The 27,872-nt window shown below is 39.0% G+C and overlaps 1 protein-coding gene across 3 annotated transcripts in view; it reads right to left on the reverse strand.

Annotated features, from left to right (window-relative positions):
• lsamp (limbic system associated membrane protein) overlaps positions 1–27,872 on the reverse strand; it is a 678,342-nt gene that overhangs the window by 273,006 nt on the left and 377,464 nt on the right. Inside the window, exon 1 of one of the 3 annotated variants that reach the window (XM_079674362.1) lies at positions 11,946–12,332. The exons of the other annotated variants lie outside the window; for them this stretch is intronic. The gene's annotated coding sequence lies outside the window, so the exon portion shown is untranslated. Of the gene's footprint in view, positions 1–11,945; positions 12,333–27,872 lie in introns of those variants that run through there. 3 annotated transcript variants of the gene reach the window in all.

Raw genomic sequence — 27,872 nt, forward strand, 5'->3', positions numbered from 1 at the left:
TGTAAACGGGGCCTAAGGCTTAAACACACATCAACATCTCAGCTGTTTTCAGTTTGTTCCCATGGTGTTGTCAAGCTGAGCCAGAAAAAAATTATAATTGAGGGGACAATGCAAAAGGAAAAAATGCAATCATTGTCCCAATGTTATTCAAATGTCGCTGTATGTTAGTGATCAATGACTGTTCTATTTTTGTAAAAGGTGAGGCAGTTTCAAAGAAGTACATTTTATTGAAGACTGGAACTAGCTAAAATATTTCATTTCTGGTTCCTGGAACATGAGCTGCTTCTTCCTGTGGGAGACATCAAGGCAGCACTGTCACCTACACAATGAGAGAATCAGCTCAACAGTTCCACAAAGCAGACAGCAGTGTCACACAGCAAGACCACACACCCCTCTGCTTTCTCACATTATCCCTCCCGAGAGATGCCATTCTCACCTTGCTCCCTCAGTGCCTTTCTTCTATTCTCTATGTTGCCTGAGAGTGATTCTCACTTTTCTTCCAGCACCTAATCTCATTTAGTCTTCTCTGTTCCTGTGAGACTACTGTGACACGTCTACTCCCCATTTACAAACATATTGTTCCCCCTTGTCGTCACTTGTTTCATATGCCACAGCCACTTTTGTTGCACTGACTTTCTTCCAGAGAGAAGTGTGACATCAGAGTAATTACTGTAGGTAATGTCTCAGAGATATTGTCAAAATGATCACATCTGAGATTGTATTCACTGACAGCGCAAACTATTATGAAAACTGCCCCTATTTAATGGCACCTCCATGGCAGGGTCCAATGTTTGGCCCCTTAAGTATTCACATTACATGTCTGGAATACTCTTCCCCCACTGCTGTTTGCCATTCCTCACCTTCCTGCTATTTCAACTCGCCTCTTCTCAAAATGATACTGTGTCATTCCAATTCACATTATTCAAATACCTTCATAAATATTTATGGGAAGTTCTGAGATAGGAAGGAGGGAGTGAAGTGGGAGGGAGGCCAGTGGAGGCTTTCTACTCCCACATCCCTGGTTAGGGAAATTATTCTGAATAGCAATCATTTGGGCAATACAGATACAGAGAGGAATACACAAGGAGAGCCTTTTAATTGGCAGACGCCCACATTTCCCAGACAAATGTCTTAATTGTACTACAAAATTGGTTACAGTCGGTTAAAACTCTCAACCTTCTGTTTGTGTGAAACACATTATTGGAGAATGCTGACAGGAAGCCGGTCATTTACATCCAAAGTTAGAAAACCTTACTGCTCTTATTAATCAAGGCACCTTCTCAGATACGTATCAGATTATATATCCTGATTTCAGGACGTAAAAGATAACACATAAACAATTATAAAAAACACATACATTCTAAAAGATTATTATTCTGTGCCCCCAGCAAATAATTGTATTCTCATTTGAAACCACCTACCCAATATCATGTTAATGTGTATCAAATGTTAAGTTTACAGCACATGTAATAGAGTTGCTCTTATTTATTCAGACAATGACATCTCTAAAGTAACAATATAGGTCTGATATCGAGAAATGCCAACATTAAATCATCTAAAATGTTAATATTTGTATGTATCAACATTAAACCATATTAGTTTATCTAGCTGTGCAATGAATGTCACCATGCTAAGTGGTATGTGTAATAGAAAGTATGTATGTAATGTTTATTATGTTTCAAATGTGTCAGTCTGGTATGCTGGTCTATTGGATATGGATGATTCGTACAGCATCTCCGAACAATTTAATAATAATAATAATAATAATAGATACAATTTTGTGGTGAACAAAAAAACAAACAAACAAACAAAAGGGACAAATAATAAAGTGTATTACCTCCATTAATCAGATTTTAACAACATACTGCTCAAATAGCATTTTAACTCATCAGGTTGGCATATTAGTATTTTTGACAGAGTGATGTAACCATATAGCCCAAACCAAAATATTATGGTACTAATTGTTATTGTCATGTACTAGACAATCATAATTCAGAGCTAGCAGCCTCAGAGATTAACATAAGCATTACAATCACACTGACATTGATTGCAGTTTATATGTCATTATTTCATTAGTGATTAATGCAATCACAGTTGATTAAATAATGACAATAATCATGTTAGGGACAACCAGTCCTATTGCATCAAATCCCCATTAATCTCCCCACGCAAATTCCCAGGCCGAGCTGCAAACATGAGAGAACACACACACACACACACACACACACACACACACACACACACACACACACACACACACACACACACACACACACACACACACACACACACACACACACACACACACACACACACACACACACACACACACACACACACACACACACACACACACACACACACACACACACACACACACACACACACACACACACACACACACACACACACACACATTATGTGCTGCATTCGGACTACTTCCTTTATGGTTGTTTCCAAATAGAAGTGCAGCATGAAATTATTCAGAGTGGAATGGGTGAATCAGACCATTTCCCAGAATTAACATCATAATTACTGAGGGGCCCCCCACACTTATGTTTAGTAAAAAAGCAGACAAACACACTGCTTGATGTACTAATTCAGAGATTGATGTGTTTCTGTAGGACTGTGACTGTGTCGCTGCTTCTCAGTGTGTAAGAAAAACAATAAAAGAGGATGAAACAAACACAACTGCGGGAGGTGGGGTTGTTTTGTCTCATGTTAGCCTCATTAAACATTCATAAACCTGCTGTGAAAATGACGACACACACTTTCTCTAGAGGCCAAACATCTGAGGAAAGATATCATGTTTCCTAATTTCCTGAATCATAATAGTCTGATATTCTTTTCATATCCAATACATCATATTTAAAATAATATATAAAATATGTTTGTCCCTAGAAATTCTCAGATTTAGATTGGCCTTAAAAACTGTGTTTGTGTCTCCTCGACTGCCAAATCCTAAAAATGCTGATGGACAGACAACAACTGTATCATATCCTGTCACATGATTGACTGCTATGCCTACACGCTGGCCTTTGAATCATCCATCTGACTTATATGGCCTTGCCTCTGAGACGATCAATATTCCTCTAATAGTTCATTGCTCTGTGTGTGTTCTACTTATTGGCACAATGCCAGCTCTATATCAGAACAGTGTAGGAAACTGAATGGCATTTATCGCGGCATGTCCTGCTTTCAAACACTTTAATGAAAAATGTGATTGCATTACAGCTTATAAGGTTACAAAACAAATTGGCAAGCTTAAAAACAAACAAAAAAAGAATGATAAATGATGGTTGGAAACAGAAAAGGAACAGTTGTCTTTTGGGTTAAAGTATGACGTGTTGTGCATCTGTTGTCCCAACCTCCTCCAGACAATAACTAATTATACTGTAAACATACTTTTGTTTTTAGGGCACTCTGAAATGACTGATGCTGTTGTTCTTCTTAGGAGGACACTGCAGTATAAGAACGTCACACTACCTCCTGCTTTGACACTGGATGTCTACATAGGATATTTTAGGCTGTTGGAACAAATGAGAGGTTATTTTGTTCATTCCAAAAGGACAAGCTTATCTGTTTAATGTTCAAATGTGTTTTATACAATATTATCTGCTGCTGAAGGGCATAGAAAACGTTCTCTCGTGCTGCTTTTTTAATGGAAGGCTGGTGTTGTATCGTGAATGTGAATAATTTTGTATCAGGCACCTCTTGGGTGCATCAACTTTGGTTGTGACTGTCCTCTGTCCCCTTAACTGTACGTCCTGTCCTAAATCTAGGACCTTTACCTCTATAGTTAATAGGCGCTTTCACACCAAGTAATTTTCCCAGGAATATTTCCCGGAACTTAGTTCCCCGGAAATCTTTAGTTCCGGAACTATCTAGTAAATCGTGTTCAGAAGTCCCTGACGGAGGATTACGCAAATGAAGCCGCTGACGTCCCTTCTTCTTCTTCTGCTTTGGGTTTACTGGCAGGCCGCAAACAACTTCACGGCTTATACTGCCACCCGAAGTCCCCGGAGTTGGGGACTGGCTTCAGTAGAAGCTGCTGGGACTCCCAGCAGCTTCTACTGAAGCCTTCCGAGTAAATCGCCAGATTGCCGACACCTCCTCATCATTCCACCGCTCCCATGTTTTTTGTTGTGTTGCCATAAATTAGCCTCTCTCCGTTAGTGCGCTGGGCTAATGCTAATAATGCTAATGCGAGCAAATAAAATGGCGGCTTCACAAAACTTTTCAGAGTTTTACGGGGCGTGGTTTGCAATTCGCCCAGCAATCAGAAATTGTAACCTTTCTCGCCCCAGGAAAATCCCAGGAACTATTGGAACTATTCCTGGGAAAAGTACTCCGGCGTGAAAGCGCCTAATGCTGCACTATTGCATTGTCTTGGCTAATAATTCACTTATTAGACTGAGTTTGATTGGTGTTTTTGGCCCGTGCAGAAGGCCATGTTCTGACTTAGTTTCATGTTATACTTTCTTAGTTTTCAGGCATGCTTTATAACGACCAATTAGCTTTATGGGATGCCTGAGGCCTGTGAGTCTGCTGACACCTAAGCAGCATGAAGTGGATTTCAGCTGTGCTTTTAATATTTATCTGGCTAATGCAATCTGCCTGATGTTGTGAGCTGTAGCCAACTATCTTGAAATATTTTTTTATTTATTAACCACTCAGCCACTGTGAATGTCCCTTACCTACCACTTAATTTGAACTGTAAACCGGAATTTATGAACAACATATGGATACTGTTGATTTATGATGCCGTGCCTATTTATAATACATAAAAGATATCCAACATGCAGTGGCACAACCTCTTTTAATCAGCATGGTATGCTAACAATATCTAATAAGACCCATCTGAACAAAATGAAGAGGCAATGTTGCTAAGGTTGTTCATTTCTGACACTTACCATCACAATCCTCCAAAATATTTCCACACCTGTGCTTATTCATATGAGTAGGTGGCATAACTTCAAATGCTAATTGTGCCATCTGTGGATATTCACCATGACAGTAAATGGCAACATAGTGGTCACTTAATGAGCTGGATTTTCATACCAACAAACTTTGTATTCATGTGCGGTGGTGCATGGCGGGAATCTGTCAGGTAGCTTTATGAATTCAGTATACCAGACTGACCATGTATTGCTTTGCATTCACATTTCTGCTATTATCTGGCATTCCTTTGCCTGTCTGGCAGCTAACGGCTGTGGCTTTGCATTTGTGAAATATACTGTGACAAACACACACGCACATACAGCATATATCCCAAATACCAAAAACACAAACAAAGCATATTAGTATCCTCTCACAAAGGATGTAAACCAATATTGAATGTGTCAACCCTTGCTCTTAATATAATACCAAATACTTCAAACAAACTTCTTGTGAGATGAGTCGGACCAGCTGCCAAAGACAAATATTTGCTAATACTTGAATGTTTTGTTTTCATAATTAATTTAGAAAGGCAGTATGAGTCTGTTCATATTTCATAATCTTGTTAGCACTATCCTTAACATTAATTTCAAAAGATGACAAGTGCAGAAAAGACAGGAATAATAACAGATGAGAAAAATGTCCTTGCTCACTCGTGCTTCACCTCAACATGAAGTTCCTTGTCCAATCAAGTAGTAAATCTTTCTTTTGACCTACAAGTCTACTGTACCACACGCCTCCTCTCTAAATACACCAGCCTGATTGGCTAAGATATACATGCACAACGTTCAAAACATCCATAAGAGATTAAACCATTGTTGTTGATGATCCAATATCACAAGATTCAACTATATGGCAATCTATGACACATATTGCAAGCTATGCTGGTAGAAGAAATGACTTCAACTGATAGTTAAGTATCAAAAGACCCAATTAAATTGCATAAAGCATTTAAGTGCTATCAGGTTTTGCTCCACTAGATTGATTTCTTTATACAGCGCACATTTAATCAATCAAATCATTGTAAAGACCAATATAATTTCCTCATTTTCATAGAGATATAATTTAATTAGTAAAGGGAATATTTAATTAAATAAGATACACATTTTTTCAAGACTTATTGAATAAAAGCTACCCATAAGATAAAACTAGTTATAATAAAAGAGGGAGTAGCTAAATTTAGAGCAGCTCCGCAGAACATCCATCCGCATACCTCGTCCAAAGCTTTTAACTACTAATTATAATGTCCATCTATAGGACAGCACTCATTTAGTAAATGGGTTGACTCAACATACGGTATTGATTGTATGCTGCTGCCAGCGGCCTGTACACACAGTCTAAAAAGGATGTATTTGCCCTTTTAACCTGAGGGGGAGGCAAAGGGAGAGACAAAGGGAGAGACAAAGAGAGAGACAACGGGAGAGGCAACGGGAGAGACAAAGGGAGAGGCAACGGGAGAGGCAACGGGAGAGGCAACGGGATCCCAGAGGGTAGGAAATTGACTTTGTTTTGGTTTAGAAAACACTCAATAAGCTACTTAGGATAGTGCTCCAAATGTCCAACATAGCATTCACTTACTGTTAAGAATGATGGGCAGCCATACTCAAGTCCCTCTGGGCTATTTCTCATGTATACCCACGATGCATGGCTCAATTGTTGGTCCTCTATATGTTTTTCTCTAGCCTTCAGCACAAGGTCAACACGATGCTTGAATGGAATATTGTGTGTCTGTATCAATAAAAATATAAAGTAAGAGGAGGTACAAAGTTCATGCAATGAACATCCCATTATGATTTGGAGACATTGTGTTTCTGAATGTTGATATGATAAATGTGTTGTACCATGGGATATTTTCTTGCTTGGATTTTGGAAAAATGTAGGCCTAGATTGTGGCCACGAACCAATTCTTATATCAAGAGTTATTGTTTGCTGTGATATTACCTTCTCTTTATACCAGTAGAATGGCGTGGGAAAAAATAATAGGGGAAGCCAATAATACATCGTTTACTTTGGGTCGGGGGGGGGGGGGGGGGGATAAATAACGGTAACCAGATGAGTGATTACGGTGCCCGGTATCGTTACACACACATTTGTATTATACAGATGCAGGACTTGCACACACCTGTTATCTAACCGACAGGTCCGCACGCACTCTCCAGCCGAAACTCTCTCTTCTTATCAATTTAAGCGTTTTCTTATTAATTTATGCAGCCATCCCCCCCCAAAAAAAAACCCCCCCCGCATAACCAGCCGCTTAATGCGCAGTGCAGGTTTGGTAATGAATAAAAAACAAGCATTCATACACAAACTAAATCAGTAGACCTTTAAAGTTTTATGTCTGATTCGCTCCTTTTTTCCTCTCTGTACACAGCTCCAGTTTGGGCATTGGCCTGTCATCAGATTCAGGCCCGGTTCCAGAACAAAATGACTCAGGGTGCATCTGAGATTAGAGAGGGTGCAGTGGTAAAGTGCTATTTTTATAAGTGGGGAGTGAACCTAACACCCTCTAGGGCGGTCCTCACCTCCTCTAGGAGGGTCCTCACCTCCTGTAGGGGGGTCCGGGGTCAATGTTCCCCCGGGAAGATTTTTTTTTAAATATTGAAGTTAAAAACATCAATCTGGTGCACTTTGAGAGCAACATTAAGAGATCTATGGATCTATGTGCTCTTTGCTTGATTCATGCCTTCCCAGTCTCTTATCACGTACAAGAGCATGGCGCCAGTTGTTGTAGCGAGTTGTGGTGAAGGCATCGGACTTACTTGAACCGAAATGTCTACATGCATAGCAGAAGATGGCATCTTTTTTACATGAATATTCCAGCCAATCTCTGTTTTGAAAACATGAGCTGCAAAATGAGCGCCTTACCCCACTGTACAGACAAGTTGGGTACTTTTTTAAATATACCTGGGCAGGTTCTGTTTTGCCGAGGTCCTTTGGCACTTGCGGGCCGCTGAGGGGTGGCGGTCGGGTAACGTAATGTCCCCATGATCTGAACTGTTATCACCTGCAGTAGATGCAGTGTTACTGCTGGCGATTAGGGCTGGTTGTTTTAACCATTTTCTGATGTCCATCATTGACTGCTGTGTAAGCACCTTGCAGATGATGAACGCGCAGCGGCGCAGCGGCGCAGCGGCACAGGTCACGCGCACCTGACATAATAACTCTACTTACCGTTTAAATTGACCACATAAATGCAGCAGACAATGTTATTTAACCACAATTACAATTTATTTTATTTCAACTATATTCTTCTTCTTCTTATATATGTTTGATTTTTCATTTATTTATTTTTTCACTTTTCATTTTTCAAATAAGGGTGCATAACAACTCAATTGAGGGTGCAATGCAATTGCTGCTGTAGCAGAAGTTTAGTAAAATTATTTTTGATTAAATATTCCAAATCTCCACCCTCCATAATTGCACTTGTTTCAGTTGCTTGCTACTTTCTAACGGCGCTGATGACAGTTAGAGTACGAACTGAAGTTGATGTGACTTGATTGGATTGTGAGGCAAGGGAAGCCAGCCGCCTCTGGCTTCCCTTGGCATGGCCCTGACTAATCACAGGTTGGCAGGGGCATGACGTGAGCCTCATCTGATTGGTCAATCCCTTTTTTTTTCACCAGGTGAAGCCAATTTCGGCTGGCCTCCTCTTGCAACAGTGAGTGCAATCTACTGTTTGACCATAACATCTAGAGGGGCGCTGTTTCACTCTTTGTAAAATACTCAATGAGAATGGGGGAGAGATGGGCCGACAGTAACACACAGCGAAGAAGAATTACGGCAAACAAAGTGTTTTTATTCATTTATTAAAATGATAACTACAATCCGAAAAAAACAGGGGAAGCCTGGCTTCCCTTGGCCTCCAGGAGAAAACGCCACTGCATTATACTGTAATAAATAAAATCAATTTATAAATGGCGTTATTTAAATTAAATACACTGTTGCAGAGTCATAGAGAGATTTCTCTCTAGGGCTCTGCACTGTTGTAATTTAAAGCCGTTTTATTCTGAAAACCGGAAGTTCACATAACGACTTCCTGCGAGTAAATATTGTTAGCTTGTAGTGACCACTCATTAATACACTGGGTTACATAATTCACACATGGAACTACAGTTGGGGGTATTGTTCCCACACGGACATGTTATGTGTTGTCTATATATATATTGTGTGCCCTCCTGGCTTCTCTCTCTTCTTCCCGGACTGCGACCGGACAACATGACCTTAGCTGCTCTTAAATAAAGTACCCTATTGCACCTTCATTGCACCGCCTCCAACTCCCTATGTCTCGGCACTACACTGGTGACCCTGACAACGTCTCGAGAAGTTTCCGGGACGGACTCGAACACGGCAAAATAAACTATTTTTCTCTTGAAATGCCGGGGATTTTTGGAATCGTCCTTGGCTGCCACCGGCACGTGGACTGCTCGGTGCGCGCCCCGCGGAATGGCTGGGGACGTTGCTCGACATTCCCGCATCGGCCTTCCAACCAACAGGGAGACGATGCGCGACCTGCTGGGTAGGGATGAACCCGATTGCTGCCTCGTGGGGTTGTTTCTTTGGGGCGTGCGGCTGCAGGTTCGACCAGCCGGTTGACCTCGTGTGGACACTCACTTTTTCACCACCTTGACGGCGGTTCCAGACGCCACTCACGTTTTCATCGGTGCCTGGGTGGCGCACTCCTGGACCCCGTCTCGGCTTCACAAAACTCCAAATGTAGCCTTCCTCTCTGAGGTGGCACTAATGAAGACCCTCATAAGAGCAGATACATCCACATTGTCCAAAATATTACTATAGACATCAGTGGCGGCGCCAGAGTATTTTTGTTGGGTAATCTATGGTAGGGCTAACCCATACAGTGATGGGGCTCAAGTCAGTATTTGCAATGTAATTACATACACGCTATATCGCTCCCCTTGACAGTGAAAGGGGAAAATAACGTATCTATGCCACAATTTTAGATGCAGATTTAGTTAAACTAATACGTTTGCACTGTGGACCAACACTGTACATTGACGGGGAAGGGGGTGGCAATAAAGATAACACCATTAAACAGTTACACAACATAACAGAAATAATATCGATAGCAGCGTCCCTAGCAACCACCTTGGTAACAATGAAAACGTTGTATGGACACAATTTCCTTTCCACACGTAATCTTCGTAATAATTAGCAAACTAAAGATCATGTACATTCACTGCACACATAATCTGAAATAACAACTCATATGTACCGCATCAAATGACATCAAAACGCATTTTAATGGCCAAACTAACTTTAAAATAGGCATTTTCCACCGAGAATAAAACGAAATTCGGCCATGTTTTTTTAACGCCCAGTGTGATGTTAGACATAGCTCTGCAGATGAGGCTCAGCAGAGTAAAAACCAGATGACCTTCAAAATGTCATCAAGGTAAACAACTTACTTTACTCTGGAACATGCTAGAATGTAAATATGAGCATGTGAAAAAAAGAAAAAGGTGTAAATCTTGATATTTTGGTTTTCCCATTTCTGAAAAGCCTGAAATTCCAAAAGTGTATCTCCCACTCACTCTCAGCTCCAACTCAATTTGGATCCATTTGGTTTTGGTTTCAGTAAATCAAAAGAAATAGGGAAGCTGTCTCTATACCAGCTTTTCTTCAATGCTTTATTCTCTGATCCTTTCATTCAGCCAACTTGGGTTCATGACATACTTTGGCTCTATACGTCTAAGTAAGTAATACCCCCTTGTTATGCTTCATGAACATCAAAAGGTCCTTGGCATGCCTCTGCTATACAGTATCAGACATGGAGAAAAATGCTTCTTCATCTCATCCGTTATGGAAGGATCCATTTTTAGATAAGAAACCTCCTCTGTTTCCCGACAGGACTACGTACCTCCAGCTGCCTGATGGGTTTGCTCTTGCAGCACTTTTTAAACAAGAACACCATATACTATCCAATCAAGTATAGCAAAGGGACAATCTGTGTGTTTGATCTAGTACGCTTTTTCTCCACAATCTGTCACAAAATGTAGATTGTCTTGAACTAAACCACACGGTCATGTTCTCCTGGAAACAATATCAAAAAAGTCTCTTCTTGAATAGATTTAATAGATATTAGAGTAAGAGTTGACTGTTTCTCTCTACTATCATATTTAGTTCAAGACCTTTACGCATTTGACACTCAAATCACTTACATAACTTACTGAACTGAGTGTATATCTATTTAATGTGAACAACTCTCTATTTCTAATCCTTCATGAATTTAATTAATGAGTTATTATTCAGTCAGTTAAACCATTTCATTGAGAGGCAATTTTGAGTTTTTAAACTTAAAATATGATTTGTATTATGTAATTATCCTGCAAATGTTTTAAACTTAACAAACACAAACATAGCAGGCCAATCAACTGAAATGCTGTTTCACTGTTTGACCATTTTTTTCTCTTTCCACTTTATTGTTTAAAAAAATAATATGCAACAACCAGTGACACTCTTGGAAGAAAAACAAATTAAAGTAAAGCAATCTAACTACAATGATTTCCCTCATGCCCACCATAATTCTCCTTTATACAGACACAGAAGTCAGTCAACAGCAGAGAGATGGAGACGGTAAGAGTTTTGGATGTGTGAAAAATGTGTGGTCGTCTAATATGGTTTAGTGCTGTGGTTTCTGAAATATTTGCTCTTGGATAAGCATTTTGACATGAATCATGCAAGCCATTTTAAAAACGTTTCTCATCAGAGCCACAGACAAACCTTATACATTATTATCAGGTATTGTCTCTGCTCAAAAACAACTGCCAACATGTACCTCTGAATTCTGAAGTCAATGTTTTTCTCTCTTTTTAACTAGACTGATTAAAGTTGGAAACCTAATGTAATGAATATTATGCCCTGTCAAATGTTATTAGTAGTTAAACAATGCAGATATGCTCTAAAATCTCGCTTGATAAAAGACCCACATGCAAAACAGGTTTTCAAAATACATCATTTATGTGGCCAGCCCGAGGATTGGAAACGCTCACCCTCTTCATCTTCATTCTAATGTTTCTCCTGTGGTGTCCTTATTTTTCAACTGGCTGCTGTTATCCAGCAGAGCAGCCCCCCATGGTGAGTTTAAAAAAAATGCTATCCACAACTGTCATGTGAGGGAACAAATTCAATTCTGAATGTGTCCTTACAGGAAGATGAAAGAAGATGAGATAAATGTCAAAAAGCCAACATTTTGCAGAGATAGCTGAACCCAGCAATGTGCAGGTTCCATGTGTGAAGGGGCTTTTTGTCTCTCTGATTAGTCTCATGCTGCTCTGTGTCTCTGACTGTTCCCCGTGGATGAGTGTGACTTTCTACTGTCCTATCAAAGGCAACCAGCATTTAGAGCGAGCAGATGGTTCACAGTGAGTGTCATCCTTTCCTTCTGCGCAAAGGTCTGTGTCAACACATTCAAATTGCAATATTATAATCTTTGGAAAACGTGTGTGGGATGAAATAAAAAATACACTGTCTATTTCACATTTAAATGTTGATAAGAAGTTCTCATTGTATTAATAGCTGTGTTTGTGCAGCGTTCTTGACTGAGGAAATAGCATATTGCATTTCTCTCATTGAAGAACTCAATAGACTTTCCTCGAGGAAAACTAAAATATTCAAGTCTGGTTTCACACTGTGCCAGATAATATTATTAGCATACTTGTGAATTTCTACACACATCAAAGACACACAACTATTTATAATTAAAATATCCAACTGTCTTTGTAATTTCCCTCAATTACTAAGAAAAGGGTGAAATGTAACTTTTATTTTACACTTTTATAAGCTTAGCGCACAGGAAATCTACAAAACACAATGCTGAGAACACCTTTTGTATATACTGCTACTCAAATAGCCTGTAGAAAGACATGCATCACTTCAACAAACAGAAACACATTGAAGCTTGCTGGGTAACAGAGACAAGGCAACAAGGCTACTAATACACTGGAGTCGACTATCTACAAAGAAACGCAGATGTTTTTGTCCAGAGGCACAGCTACCATACACACTTACATTCCTGCAGGGTACCGCAGAGTGCAACATGTCTGTTTCTGGAATAATATAAAATTACACTTTCAATTAAAACATTCTTGCACCCTGCTGGTCACTTATACTCAGACTATCTGGAATGTATGAATATTGGTTTGATTGCTTACATCAAGAAATAATTGGTATCAGCACTTTTACTACCATAACTTAGGAATTGTTATCAACTCAACCCTAATTAAAATAACAAATGTTTTTTATTAAATTAGAAAACTAGTAAAACAAAATGATAAACTAGTAAAAATTATCAAAATAGTTCTGTAGTTTTACTTAAACAAAAATGTTAAAAGCAGGACTTTTTGTTATGGAGTGTTTTCTCTTAACCTGTTAAGCCCTGAGCCTGTTTTTCAGGCCTCAGGCTCAAAAATGACATGCCCAGAATGAATGACTATATCTTCACTTCTAAAAAGGGTATATGAATATTTTTTTTATCAAAGCAAGGATACATCTGTGAGTTGGCTGGAGAAGTGTCAGAATCAATATAGATGTTGCTATGTCAGAGTAAATTCAGATGGAACATAGTAACAACATGTAAATTCTAATCTCCGCCTAAAAACCCCCATTATTTATAGTGAAAACCACCCTTGAATGATGGGATAGTAGCCCCAACACCTTTAGGGATCCAAACCACAATATATCATCAGTACCCTGTAGATACCAAGATAGATGCACATTTAGTTAAACTTAGGCAGGTCCAGGTGGACTCACCTTTGGGTACATTTGGTTACCATCAGTGCCATTTCACCTTTCTCAGGTACCACAGTGTAAAACTCATTTTATTTCACACACACTTCCAACAACTTTGATCTTATCAACCATAAAATAACAGTGTCATTTTAACTAGCTTGCATGTATTTATTTGCTGCGCTTTTTGGAATATTCTCCGTTATATGAGGCCAGTTTTACTTTTATATATATGATGCAACCACATCCCTTGTTAGAAGAATGATCATTTTTCATAAATAATTAATTTGTTTCATGGTGACTGTTCATTTTATATAACCATGCCAGGTAAATGTATCAACCTCTTCTCATCACGCCTACGGTGCAGAAAAGCTGTTATGAACTCACTGTAAATGAGGGCTTGCTTAAAGTGGACCAATCATGCTATATTTGAATAATATAGTGTAGGACCATACCTATATAAGGCATATTTATACTTTTTACTTTTCAAAATACCAAACAGATCATGCATTTTAGCCATTCCTCATTTCTCTCAATTTAACACTGTCTTTGCATGGGCTGATTCTGTGAGAACAGCACCATCTAGAGGCCTGGCATATGTACTACAGCGTCTCCAGCGCTTTCCAAAGGCAATGTCCGTGGCTGTCTCCTCCTGATTGGTGGAGTTGGCCCAATAGCCGTAGCGCCACTTCTGTGACATCACAGAAGTGTTCAAATCTGGATCAGTCTGTATCAGATCGGTTGCAGCCCCTTTTTAAGAGATTTGGGTATGGAGGAAAATAGAGAGGGTTGTGTTTTCTGACACTTGGTGAGTTCCCTGGAACACCGGGGACACATATTCATGTATAAAAGACGTACAAAAGTGCATTTTGCATGATAGGTCCACTTTAATTAACAGCCATGGAGGAAACACTGCTGCTTGCTTCAAGGAGGACTAAAGTGGACCTTCTGTAATTCTCAGAGTCAATCTCAGACAACAAAACAAAAGCTCTTCACACAATTATAAATATAACAAATATACACCGTCACGGAGAGGAAAAAGGTGATATAAGGTAACACACTTCAACACAATGAGTCTGTGTGTGTATTTGTGTGACTATAGAACCCAGTGTTGTTCTGCCTCTCTCCTGGCCTCCTGCCTGCTGTGTCTCTGTTAACCTCTTACTGCGACACATCCACCCCTGAAGCCTCTCCTGATGGTGTGAACAGACCCACAACACAGCAATCATGACCCTTATCATCACAACAGCAGACCCTGTCCACATCTGTGCAGCAGCATATGCTTTCGTGCGCCTCTGTTCTCTATATGAAAGTTGTATTCAGTGCAGAGTACTACTGCTCCAACAAGCAAATGCATTAACAATCGTTAGCACTTACATCTGAAAAAAGAGACAAGACAGCACCATGGAAACACAGGCAGCCCCCAATCTGATGTTAGAAAAGTGGATTCTGCTCTTAACCAGCCAGGTTTATATGTTTTAGAGGGATAATGGTACCTGCTGAGTCTTGTATTACCCTAACTAAAAGCAATTGAGAGTGTTAACAATACTGAACGCTGCTATTTTTCCAGGTAATCAAACTTTTTTTCAGATGTCAGATAAAAATAAGCAAACATGTCTCATTTCCATCCATTCATCCATTTCTTCCATCTTTAACTTTATTTATTCTGCATTCTGTCTCTTTTTAGCAAATGCATTACAGTTGAAATGTAGTCAAGTGAGGTTGAGGTATTATGTAACACTAATGTATGGTAGTACCTTAGCATATGGTTACTGAGTCAAACAGCAAAATAGGTAAATAAACTTAAATATTGTAAGAGGTGCTAGAACATTTTTGTACTGCATGTCATTGTTTAAAATGCTCTTAACATTTCCTTCAATGACTACACCAGTGGTTCCCAACCTTTTTTCCCAAGAGCCCCCCCAAATGACTCCTGTTTGAAGTTGCGCCCCCCCACACACACACACACAAGGGGGGGGGGGGGGCGCAACAGCAGTAATTAAAGTTTAAAAGTCTCAAAATGCTACATCTCCTGTCACAAACTGGATGAATGTGAAGTATTTTGTTAAAGGAGGATGAAAGCGTAATTAAGGAGCACTATTGGAGTGACTTTGATGGTTATTGGACTCAGGATTCATTCATTTGGATTCCCGCTGTATGAAGAAATTAAAGGACGGCGGAAGTGGAAACAATTCACAAAGGGATTAAACTGTTTAAAACACATGCTCAAAGTAAGCCGGATTTTGCCGATGTGTTTATGTGGATTCAAAAGTCGTAAATAATACATAATGGAGGAGACCGATCTGATTGGAGCAACTGTGACAAATAATCCAACTGAAACCGGCATGGACAATGACTGTTTTAAAAATGCGCTTATCCAGAAAAGCCTGGTTTGGACACTTTACGGGCAGAAGAAACCTTTCTATTAAAGAAAGAATTATACATTTCTGTCTTTTTATGCCTTTAACAGCTACTAACTTGAATTGTTATTCAAATTCATTAATTATTTGTTATATTTGTATTGTAATGTAGAGACAAAGCTTTTAGTGACAATCATGTATTGCTTTACAATTATATGTAAAAAAAAAAAAAAAAAGTCTAAATACGATATTTGGCCTCAAATCATCTGAGGCCTGGCGCCCCCCACAATTAAAGGTGGGGTAGGTAATTTACTTCAGAAACACTTTTTGTTATATTCCATGGAATGCTCTTAACATCCCGATAGCAATGAATACAGTAAATGCTTTGACAATAAATACTGAAATAATGAAAAACATTTCATCTGTGGAAGCCGTGGCGCTGTAAAAAGCACGACCAATCATCTGAACCGGCCCGGCTAAAATAACTGGATGGCCTACCTGCCTGTCAGCCTTCCATCTGTGCACAAACTTATCTCGTGCCCTCATTGGTTATGTTCGTGTGTGTTGGAGGAGGGGCTCTGTAAGGAAGTCTGAAGGAAGAGGCAGATTTTTTCCGGTTGTGTATTTTCAAATTCTATTCTAGAATTCTTCGCACTCGAGCTGGTTTCTCCATTCTTACCTACCCTACCTTTAAGTGACATGCATAGTATGACATGTGATGTGCAGGCATGAAGGGAACACATTACTGGAAAAGACATGTGAAAAGAATATCAGAGACAGTGAAGGGAGGACTTTCTTGGCTGGTGTAAGTGATCCTTTGTGCAACACACAATTCAATGCATGCTTGATGTCCTTGTTATAATATTGGTCGAGGACTGTGTCACAGTTTCTTGCTTTTCTCATTGGGTTTTTTGTTCCATTTGTCTTCACTTCAAGTGGTTATCAGCCCACAGGATTCCCTTTCTGTTTCTACAGCATCCAGAGCAGTGAGAGAGCTGCATCATGTTATTCACTGACAGCAGGTTGGCTAATCGGATCTGGCCAGAGAACATCAGAATGAGATCTGAATCTCAATAGCCTGCTGTTGCTCTTACATTTGGAGAAACACAGTACTACTAATCATACATGCCATTTGTCTTTCCTGTTTTTGAAGAACAATGAGAGGAAAATTAGAGAAATATGGACTTGATCTTCCAATGCAATTTAGAATACGTAGGCAGAGGGCTCTCTGATGATCCAGCATCCATGAATTGACACATTGAGTGTTTCCTTTGAATACATAGCTCATAAGAAATGAGCGCAAAGGACCGGATGAATTATGTATTCTAGACTATCAAATGAAATGTCCATGCCTCAAATTACCATGAAAATAAAGTGGTAGTCTTTGATTTTAAAGCTATAAGTAAAGACTATGGAAAGACGTCAGTACATATTATGGGTTAAAATGATCATTATCAATCAAAACACACTCAAGTATACAGTACATTAACACAAGTCTTGTGTGAGGACATGGAATTGTGTCTTTTATGAGACAGAGGTCATGCTTTATCCAATAATCTAGTAAATAAATAATGCAGATAGGAAACGACAAACACCTCTCCTGCTTTTACTACAGACCCCAATCAAGAGAAGTTATGAGACTGTCCACTCAAGAAAAACAACACTATGACTTGCTTCACCTAATCCAAGAAAGGAAGACTTGGCATTCGGGTGATACAGCCTTATTTTAACTGTTGTGAATTTCAATAAGTATGTGAAGAGCAAAGGAGGAAGTGAGAGAGGAAGGAAGAGTAACCTTGTGTAAGATTCAAAAAGTATTTGTTCCCATGTTATAATTGCATCGCTATTGGAAAAGTCATGGGATCATATTACGATACATACTGTAGACTTGGAGGTCAATGGATGTATGTAAAAAACATGGCAAGAAACCTATTCAATATATGTATTTATATTTCCCCAGCAAAACTTTGACCTGCTGCTGACCCTACAGAAAATGTCAGGGAAGATTTGAAGGTCTAAAGATTCATCTTCTGGGAAGCTTGAAAAAGAAAAAGAAATGCATGGCAGTCTATCAAATAGTTGGCGTACTATAGTATTTCACACCAGACCAAAGCGGTAGATAGACCAACAGACATTGACCTACCAAGAGCTTTGCCGGTGGCTAGAAAACAAGCAGATGCATTTATTTGCTGTATAACTAGTGTGTTTGTTCTTGTTTTGAGTAAATGCAATATCACACCAGAATCAAACAGTGACCAGAGACCCTGTTGAGCTGAGAAATGGTAAAGACATTCTGTCATAGCCCATCATCCTGACACACATCATAGATATAGTGTGCAACCATTTCCTCTAATCACTATTATCGACTGGACACATAAATCAACAACAGTTGCCCTAATGGAAACACAAATAAATGATTATCAGCATCAGAGGCTAATGGCAAGTTACTTAACCTATATGCTCGAAAGTGGATGCTCACCCATCCTATTCAATTATGTTGCTTAGCAACATACTGTGCCTTTGAAGAACCCCATGTGGGAGGGAGCAAGTAGGCATGAAATAGTGCAGCCTTTATGCTATCAAGCAAGACCAGAGGATTATTGATTGGATGCACACACAAACATTAACCGCATTAAGATCAAACAATTGTGAATAATTTCTCAAAGTCTCTTTCTCTCCCTGCTGCTTTCTCTTTCTTTGAAGTAGGATCCTCTTTGTGTGAAGATAACATTGTGAGTCTTTTGTGTGAGAGATAAGATGCATGATCACAACAATGCACATCATCAGTTCAGGAGGGATTCATGAATATCCAAATTAAAGTTGCGGTTATCAGACTGGCAAATTGCCCACGCAGCTCTTTTATATGTGACTCACAATGAGCTTAAAATCTTCCGTTTCAACTGGGGCAGCGAATCTGAATCCAGAAATTATAAATTATCTGATAAACCCCATTGACGAGGAAACAGATATTTTATGCCATCAAGAAACAATTGGATTAATACAAGGAGGGTTGAGGACACACACATAAGCTCTTATTCAGCCTTACCCAACAACAAGTGCTCCTGTAAGCACAGTACTCCGTTATCACCTTTCCGACCAACAAGTCTTTACTTCAGCATGTTGAGTAACCCAAAGTAGACCTGATAAGATTCGTGGGGGGAGGAAGGGCATGTCCATGTGACTGCTATTAATCTGGAGTTCACAATAGCTTCCTGCAGCCCAGTGGAGTGGATCATTGTAACTGAGCAGCTATAAGCTCCAGCAAGCCCTGACACATCTCCTGCCAACACACACCCAAGGTGATTATTGAAAGTAAAATCTGGGCAAAGCTAGGCTCCGTAAAATATGACATACATCATTTCCAGGCTGTTGATTAAAAAGTAGTGGAGGAGGCGAGGGTGGCGAGCGATGAGGGGAACATGAGAGATGACATGAAAAAGGCTGAGTGTGAGATTGAGAGCGCATTGGTAATGTAAACATTTAGATAAATGGATGGATTAAATAAAGCTGTGATTTTAATCACTGCCAAAGTCTCTAATCCACTGTCCAATATGCCCCATATCTGAAGCTGTCAGTTTGGACAGTACACTGATATTGTTATTCCTAACAAAAAATGCTACTAAAATGAAAAGGGTTAGAGTTTACAAAAATCAGCAAAACAGGTAACCTATGTTATATTTAGGGATCATTCTTATCCACCTTATTTCATTGGCATTGCATTAGTAGTACTTGAGAATCATTCAATTGAGTGAAATGGTCTTTATTATGCCATGGATCAAAGTGCTGGATAAATATATAGATCAACTGATATGCATTAGACCTTAGATCCATATAAAACAACCGGCTGATGAAACCCTTAAAGGCTGGAGGGAAACTAGATCTGTTCACTTCCCAGAATTCAATACGGAGTAAAAAGCCAGAGACATATAACCCCGCAGTGAGCTGGGATGACACCCCGCTGAAAATACACTGCTTCCTTCCTAAAGTCTAATGGGATTATCAATTCAGCTGGTGGTTACAGTAGGTGTTAATTGAAATAGTTGATATGAATGTTTTATATTCTAATGTACTCTTTACATTTCCCCATCTTAAATGCATATTGGAGGTGAAATGTATACATATGTCCATTATTTTTACTGAAATAGCTGTTTATACTTTGAACTACAACATACATTCAAGTAAAAATACATCCTTCAGGTGTGCTGTTAGAGTGTCTCAGGTAATGAAGAGGACAATTGCTTAATGCTAAATATTGTATTAATATATATATATATATGTTGTTGTTGTTGTTGATTGAAAATACTTTGTAATTAAACTCGAAAAACAATTTGGAAAAAACAACTAAAGCTTGCTTGGTCTCTTACAGAACACTGACATGTCGACAGTAGTTAGCTGGCAGTTAACATGCTAGCAGACTAGTTCATTGGCTGTTCACTACTACAAGTGTAGTCAAGACACTTAAAAGGTAGCACATATAAACATAATTTAGCTGTCAAATTGGAAAGTGACATTTTTACCTGGGAGATATTGGTGAGCTTGAAGGGATGTTATAATGTAGTATCAAGTCACATCGTGTGCACGGTGCATGACCCATTGATTTTAAAGCTGTTATTTACGTTAATATTAAAAAAACTTGTTTTCTGTTTGCAAATCATTTTTGAAAGACATGACATTAAGATGTCGTTGTCTCTTGTGTGATGATTGCACTGTACTAGTGAACTGATTAGTCACTGGTCCATCACTGTACAATACTCTTGAAGAAATAAAGAATTTAGGTTGATGAATAGCTGGCAGTGTTTAACTGACAGTGAGGAGAAACCAGGGAAGACATCCAAAGTGTCATTCATGCAAAGCACACATATTTCACTGAAATAATGGAAGAAAAGATAATTACAGGCTGAGTGATTCATCCGGTCTTTTGGGCTAATGTCTGCACTCAGTATTCAGCCCAAATGAACAACCATTTAGCATCAATACAGCCAATCTGTTGCCATTATGTGTGTATCCTCTTTGTCTTTTTGCACCATCTCATCTCTTCAGTACCTACAGTATCACATGTTGTCCTTCCTTATAATCTACATCTGCATAGAGAATGTGATTCTAAAGAAATTGACATTTTGGTAGTAGAAGATTCACATTATGATTCGACCAGACACCAACTTTAGACGGAAATCCCATGAGCACCATGCCGACTTTAAAAGCATCAATGACTCGGTTTCTCCTGTACACTGGAGGTGAGAGGAAGGGTGAGACGAAAAGAAAGATGTAGAGATAGTATAAGAAGGCTGAAAAGCATAAGCACCAGACTTTAACTCTCAGTGCCCTTTAAGTCTACAGAGAATTGAGAATACTTCAGTTTTACCTCATATAATAAATGCTTTCAATGGCATACATTGTCATGATTACACCATGTGTGTTTCCCTGATTAGAGCTCTCTCCGATCAGTCTGTAACAATGACGGTACTTTCATAAGACTGCCATCCGTCTCCAACAACATAGCTTTAATTTCCAAATTGCTTAATGTGGATATTAAGCTAAAAACCTATTTTGCAAATCTGTATCACATGGCGAAATGTATAATCGGGAATGTAATAACAGCAACATAGAACATGTATACTATCATTGCAATGACAGCTATACACATGTGTCAGAGCTACAACTAATACTTTCATGAAAGCTCAATTCTATGAATACGTTTCCCATAAGCTATGAGAGCGCATAATCGTGCATAATAACAGGGTCATGGAAACATGTATTGAATCAATAATGCTGCTCCAACCAATGTCAACCTACTGAGAGGTCTAGATGAATTTAACAGCCATCAGGGAGACAGATAATTTCACAAAGTGCTGACAAATGCATTACATGACATTTTTAATTAAAAGATTACATCATCTGTATTTTAAAATAATGTAACTGTTTTGGCAGTTTTACTTGTTTCCCATCAGCATAATTCATGCCTTCTGCCTTTTACAGCTCATGAATATTTATGTGCAAGTGAGTTAAACTCTACCACTGCTTTTAATGGACTTAACCACACACTGAGAGAAGCTGCCCTAAGAAGGTCTCACATGATAATGAATGGTAATGGCATAGGACATCTTAATATCATTGTGTGATACAAACATATGACTGCTTTAAAGTCATAAACACAGTCCAGTTCTATATATTCGATCTTTGCAATAACAGGGGACATTTGGATGTCACAAATGTATTTTACAAAAGTACATGTCAGCAGAACAAAGTGATGGTTGGGGATTACCTTCAGGTTTAAAGGCTCAGCACTTAAAATGTCTATGATGTTTAATACATCTTTTACGAGTGAATGATTTGAAACCATCAGCAGGTATTTAACTCATCGTGACTCTGAAGGTGACATACGAGAGGGATTTATTTCCACCCAGTCCTTCATGTACCACTTTCATAAACAATTGACCATCTAATTGATGAATGACAGTGAGGTTTAAAGCTTCATGAGAATAGATAATTTGTCTGGAAACCTGTAATTATATTTTTCAGGTACTAGTTTGATTTAAACACTTAATGCTTCCCCTTCAAAGAGAATGAAAAATTGTCCCAGCGTACCCTCGGAGGTCTGAACAGGTCACAGTTTCTCCTCTGGTTTAATAATCACTTTAACACTGTCATTATATATTCAAGTCTTAATGTGTGCACATGTAAAAATGTGCCTTTGATTCTGTGTATACTTATACATATTTGCACACATATCTTTATATGCATTTGTTTTTATATTTGGGATTGTGGGAAACGACTTTGACTTGTCCTTTCCCCACGATGCCCCTGCTGCTGCTGCTAATTCTAATTTAGAAATGGTTTTGTATAGCCACTAAAAACAGTCCTGAGTGGATAAGTCAGAGCAGAAAACTGAAGGCAAAGGACTTGGGATGTCTTCAAATGTGTAAGAGAGGGCATGATTGTCCTGTCACATATGAATTGAGATTAATTGTCATGTAGGAAGTAGGAGGAAGTGTCTACAGTAAGATGCAATGGGAAAATCAAATAAAAACAGTGGTAGGTTGTCAATTGTAGCAGTTGTGGCTGAGAAAAAAAAGAATGGAGCAAGATAAAATCAATACAAAAAGAGAATATAAGGAGGTCAGATAAATGAAAACGAACACTTAAATGTAATATGGAGGATAGAAAGTGAAGGATGGACTTGAGGAGCCAAGCAGTGACAGATGAAAACACTCGCAGCATGCTTCTATCAAAGCACATCTTAGAGATTCTCCCTCCGGTGAAGCAGATGCAGCTTCAGATGAGTATAGGACTGAGCACTGAACTGAGCTGCATACTGTATGAGCAACTGCAGCTCACAATTATAATTGAACCTCTAACATTTCTCTTCATATTCAAAACATGTATTCCAGAAACACATTATAGAAGCAGTGACATTTTCTAAAAGAGCTCTGTCCATGTATGTCATGAATAACATAAATAATAGTGAGTTTAGCTAAATATGCATTAACCAATGTTAGTATTTCTTTCTGAAATTAATGTTCAGCTTTTAAGTTTAAAGTGATGTTGCCTGAGGGAATATTTTCCAGTTTACTGGACTGGGTCAGGACCTGAAGGGAGATACCACCACACAGATTAACCACAGAGCACAGTTTTAAAACTCAAAATGCTTTAAGTGGCATTGCTACCGTCTACATTACCATCCTATTAATGCATTTTCACATATTCCATTTCTCTACAGAGAACTGTATGCTCATTACATATTCATCTTAATGCATCAAACATGTAGTTTTCTTAACCGATTTCTTAACTCTCTCTTCAAACCACCAATTTCACACTGTGCCACATATTCCCCAATATTACAATGCACTGCAAATGCATTCTTCAGGCTGTAACATTATGTGTGCTTACTATTTGGAACAACTTGATCAATGCAATCCAATACAACAACAGCAGAAAGTGTTGTCATGAAATAAATCAGATTGAATCAAACCTTATCTGACATAAGCACTTAATTATTCAAGTCGGATTTATTAAAATGCACACCGCACATGTGCGCCTCAACCATCTGCATGTTCTGCATCATTCCAAATTAGTTATTTTGTCCTCCTCAACAATGCCTTTTAACACAGCATGATTACAGCAGCTTTGATTTCCTTCACATTCTGTTCATTTAATTAGACATCCTAACCAAACAGCTTGGAATGACACAAACTGAAGCTGAAGTCAAATCAAAGAGCCATTGGGATGGAAGTGTTGTTGGAAAGATAAGTATGCAGGAAGCAGCTATAACAAGCTGTGCAGGTGTGTGTGTGTGTGTGTGTGTGTGTGTGTGTGTGTGTGTGTGTGTGTGTGTGTGTGTGTGTGTGTGTGTGTGTGTGTGTGTGTGTGTGTGTGTGTGTGTGTGTGTGTGTGTGTGTGTGTGTGTGTGTGTGTGTGTGTGTGTGTGTGTGTGTGTGTGTGTGTGTGTGTGTGTGTGTGTGTAGTGAATCTTACTCTCAATTCCCAGCTTAGTGATGCTGCTACCCCTCTGGTGGACAATAACTTGAACCAATCAAACACAAAAGCACTAGACACACACAAACTCACACACAGTAGTTCAAAGATAACCATCTCATACCTATAGAAAAACACAAAAGGAGATACATTGTAAATGCACAAGCAAAACAAAAGGAGAAGATACAATTAATTGTCCAAAACATTTTAAACACATGCAGTATTGAAACTACTATTTGATCGCCAACATGTCAAACACCATTATATATCCTATCTGAAGCCGCCTAAATCAAATAAATAATGCGAGCCTCTTGTCACTTCCAAACAGCTAGGCGGGACCTGACACACTCCTCCAGCTGTGATTTATTTTTCAAGAGGCACCGTGTTCATGTTCTACCATTAGCCTTTTGGGAAATATAGCTAAAAAAATCAGTCTACCTGGATGCATAAATCCTTCTCGTATAGCATATGTATGACACCAACACAGATCAAAATGACCTTTCTTCTATTGTGAAACTCTGAAGCAGCAGAGGCAATATCCTGAATGTGTAACACAGTGACATTCATCCTCTTTGACAAAGCGCAGTTTTTCAAAAGGCCGTTTCAGGGCTAGGCAGATTTCCAGTCAAATCCAAAGCCTTGAAGTGATGGCTGTCTTTGAGGTTGATTTGTCAACATCAGGTGGAAAACCTTAATAAAATCTGCTTCCCAAAGACAGGACTGCAGGCTGGCAGATGCGTAAGTCCTTGTCATGATGAAAGAGTTGTAATAACAGGACTCAGCTCACTACCAAATCCCTCAGTGATCCTAACCTGAATAGAATAATTCAGATTGAGCATTTTCTTTTACCACATTGCACATTTAAAACAGATCAACTATCACTGAGGCCTTCCTTTAGTGTTTATTGTCTGAAATATATAAGAGCCACACATTTATTGAAAATGCAGCTGTTTTTAAAAACTTGGCAGTCTGCAGACAAACCTAATATTATTATGGTGAAAATAACATTGAGAAAATGCCTCCTGGGTGCCTATAGCACTTTATTAAGAGTATAGGACTATGTTTTGTAGCTCGACCCATAGTCACACAAACAAAAAAGTTATGATTGATGAAAGTAGTAAATCGGTCAGACCACTGCTGCGCTTCAAGGATGTCGTAAAACGTGACATGAAGGCCCTGGGCATTGCGACAGACAACTGGGAGAGGCTGGCGGAGGACCGGACGAAGTGGTGCCAGCAGCTGCGCGAAGGTCTTGACAGACTTGACAAAGACTGGATTCGTGGACTTGCTGAAAAACGTGGACACACTGTATCTCTCTGATTGCACTGTACAATCTCTTGTAGATTTTTTGCCAATATAGTTTGTCTGCTTTGCACATCCTCCTGTTAATATCTTAGGACGTTGTCCACTAGCTGTTTTATTGTAGAGATCACTACAGTATCTTCTTGATATTTTCTATTCTATATTTCTATCATTGACCTTCTACTTTCCCCCTATTTTGTATGTAGGCTACTCTTAATATTTGAATGTGTTACTGTTCATCAAATATAACATATTCAACAACAAAATTCAATAACATGCTTTAGGCGGTGCGGGTTAAAAAAAACAGTGGTCTGATTAATAAAACATAATAATATCAAACATAATATTACTATTAACTTTATTGTGAAATTAAAACAGAACGGTAAAGGAAAATACAGTTTCTGTCTCTCGATTTGAAGCTTATGCATTGTACCATGAACCTGTATAGACCTGTAACAGTCAAATGCATGAGGAGTTGGAAAGGTAGTTTCTGAAGATGTTACAAATAACACACAGCATACAATACCATAATAACTTTGTATTATTAGTGTAGGACACAGGGCCGTGGGAAGTAGGGATGCTGAGGGTGCTGCAGCACCCCCTGGTGGAGGACAGGGGATCTGCACTTCCACAAGATTAAATACAAATATAATACAAAAAAAGTGAATGTGACAACATTCATAATTAAGTAAAGATAACACCCTTTTCACCCCGGTTACATTTTCCATTTGCCCTGTACGATGGGCGCTGTAAGTGATGAAAGTGGGGGATGTTGGCTTATCAGGCGCCCGCAGCTCACAGCCAGCGTGAGAGAGAGAGAGAGAGATAGATAGATAGAGAGAGGGGGTGCACCGGTACCGGCGGGGTTGTTGTTAGCTTCTGCTGCGCTAACGGATATAAGAAGCTGTTTCTACAATAATGTGGAGAGAGAGCTCTCCTGTCAGACTGAGAGGCTCAGTGAGGTAAAGGACTCTTGAGTGTTTAGATAGTTCACTTTAGTCTAAGTTATCTCAGTGGGTCTCAAACGTTTTGATCACAATTTATGTAAACAAATATTTCCAAGGCACTCCTTTATAATTATTAGTATAAATAAAAACAGGTTTGAAATCATTCCAATGTATAAAATAGGACAGTAAACCAAAAATATTGTTTAAAACTGGAGAGATTTAAAAATGTTAACTGGTAAAATGAGATATAAATGAACCACAAAAATAAAACAAGTTAGCCTACATTTATTTGTTATTGGCTATGGTAGGTTATTGGTTATGTTCATATATATTATTTGATTATTAAAATGCAAACCGATCTTTTTCATATGGGTGTTTTAGAGTTGTATCAACTAGATCAGTCTCTAGTTTGGGGGCTCAAAGTGCACCAGATTGAAGAATTTTACTTTAAAATGTTAAAACAAATCTTCCCGGGGGTACACCCCCGGACCCCCCAAGAGGATATGAAGTCCACCCCCAAATTAAAACATGTTCATGCAATACTGAATACATTTGAAGCCTTTTATATAAGCTGTCCACCATATCAATACGTTTCTCTTTTTGTAGTGTAGTGGTCTTTTGCAGAGGTTTTTCATTGCCAGCTAAAATCTTGCCTCGGGCAGCAAATTGGTCAAAACCGGCCCTGGTATCACCCCCACAGCACCCCCCATTTGAAACATGTTCCCACGGCTATGCCTGCCCTAATGCCAAAGGAACTGCACACTGAATATGTTTTGCCAATTGATGTCTATGTCTGGACCGCTGCGTCAAAAAGGAGGGTTTCTGCCCCGTTACTTCTCCGCTGCTTTCTTGTTCCAGTATGAAAAGCAAACTGCAGGCAGTTTGCTTTTCAGCCCAACTGTATACTGTTTTTCTCAGACGTGGAGGGATACTGACTTGTTGTGAAAAGTAACTTACAATTCTACCCGTGGTATACGCTCAGTATATCACGGCTAAGAACCAATCAGATTGCTTGATTTGACTTGTCCGTTTTATAATTTTGAATATATGACCCTCTGTAGCATTTGCATTCAACGGGAGCACTAGAGGTCGAAAACTTTGAAACGTGATT

The sequence above is a fragment of the Notothenia rossii genome (genome assembly GCF_949606895.1).
Source record: "Notothenia rossii genome assembly, chromosome: 4".
Lineage (NCBI taxonomy): Eukaryota > Metazoa > Chordata > Actinopteri > Perciformes > Nototheniidae > Notothenia > Notothenia rossii.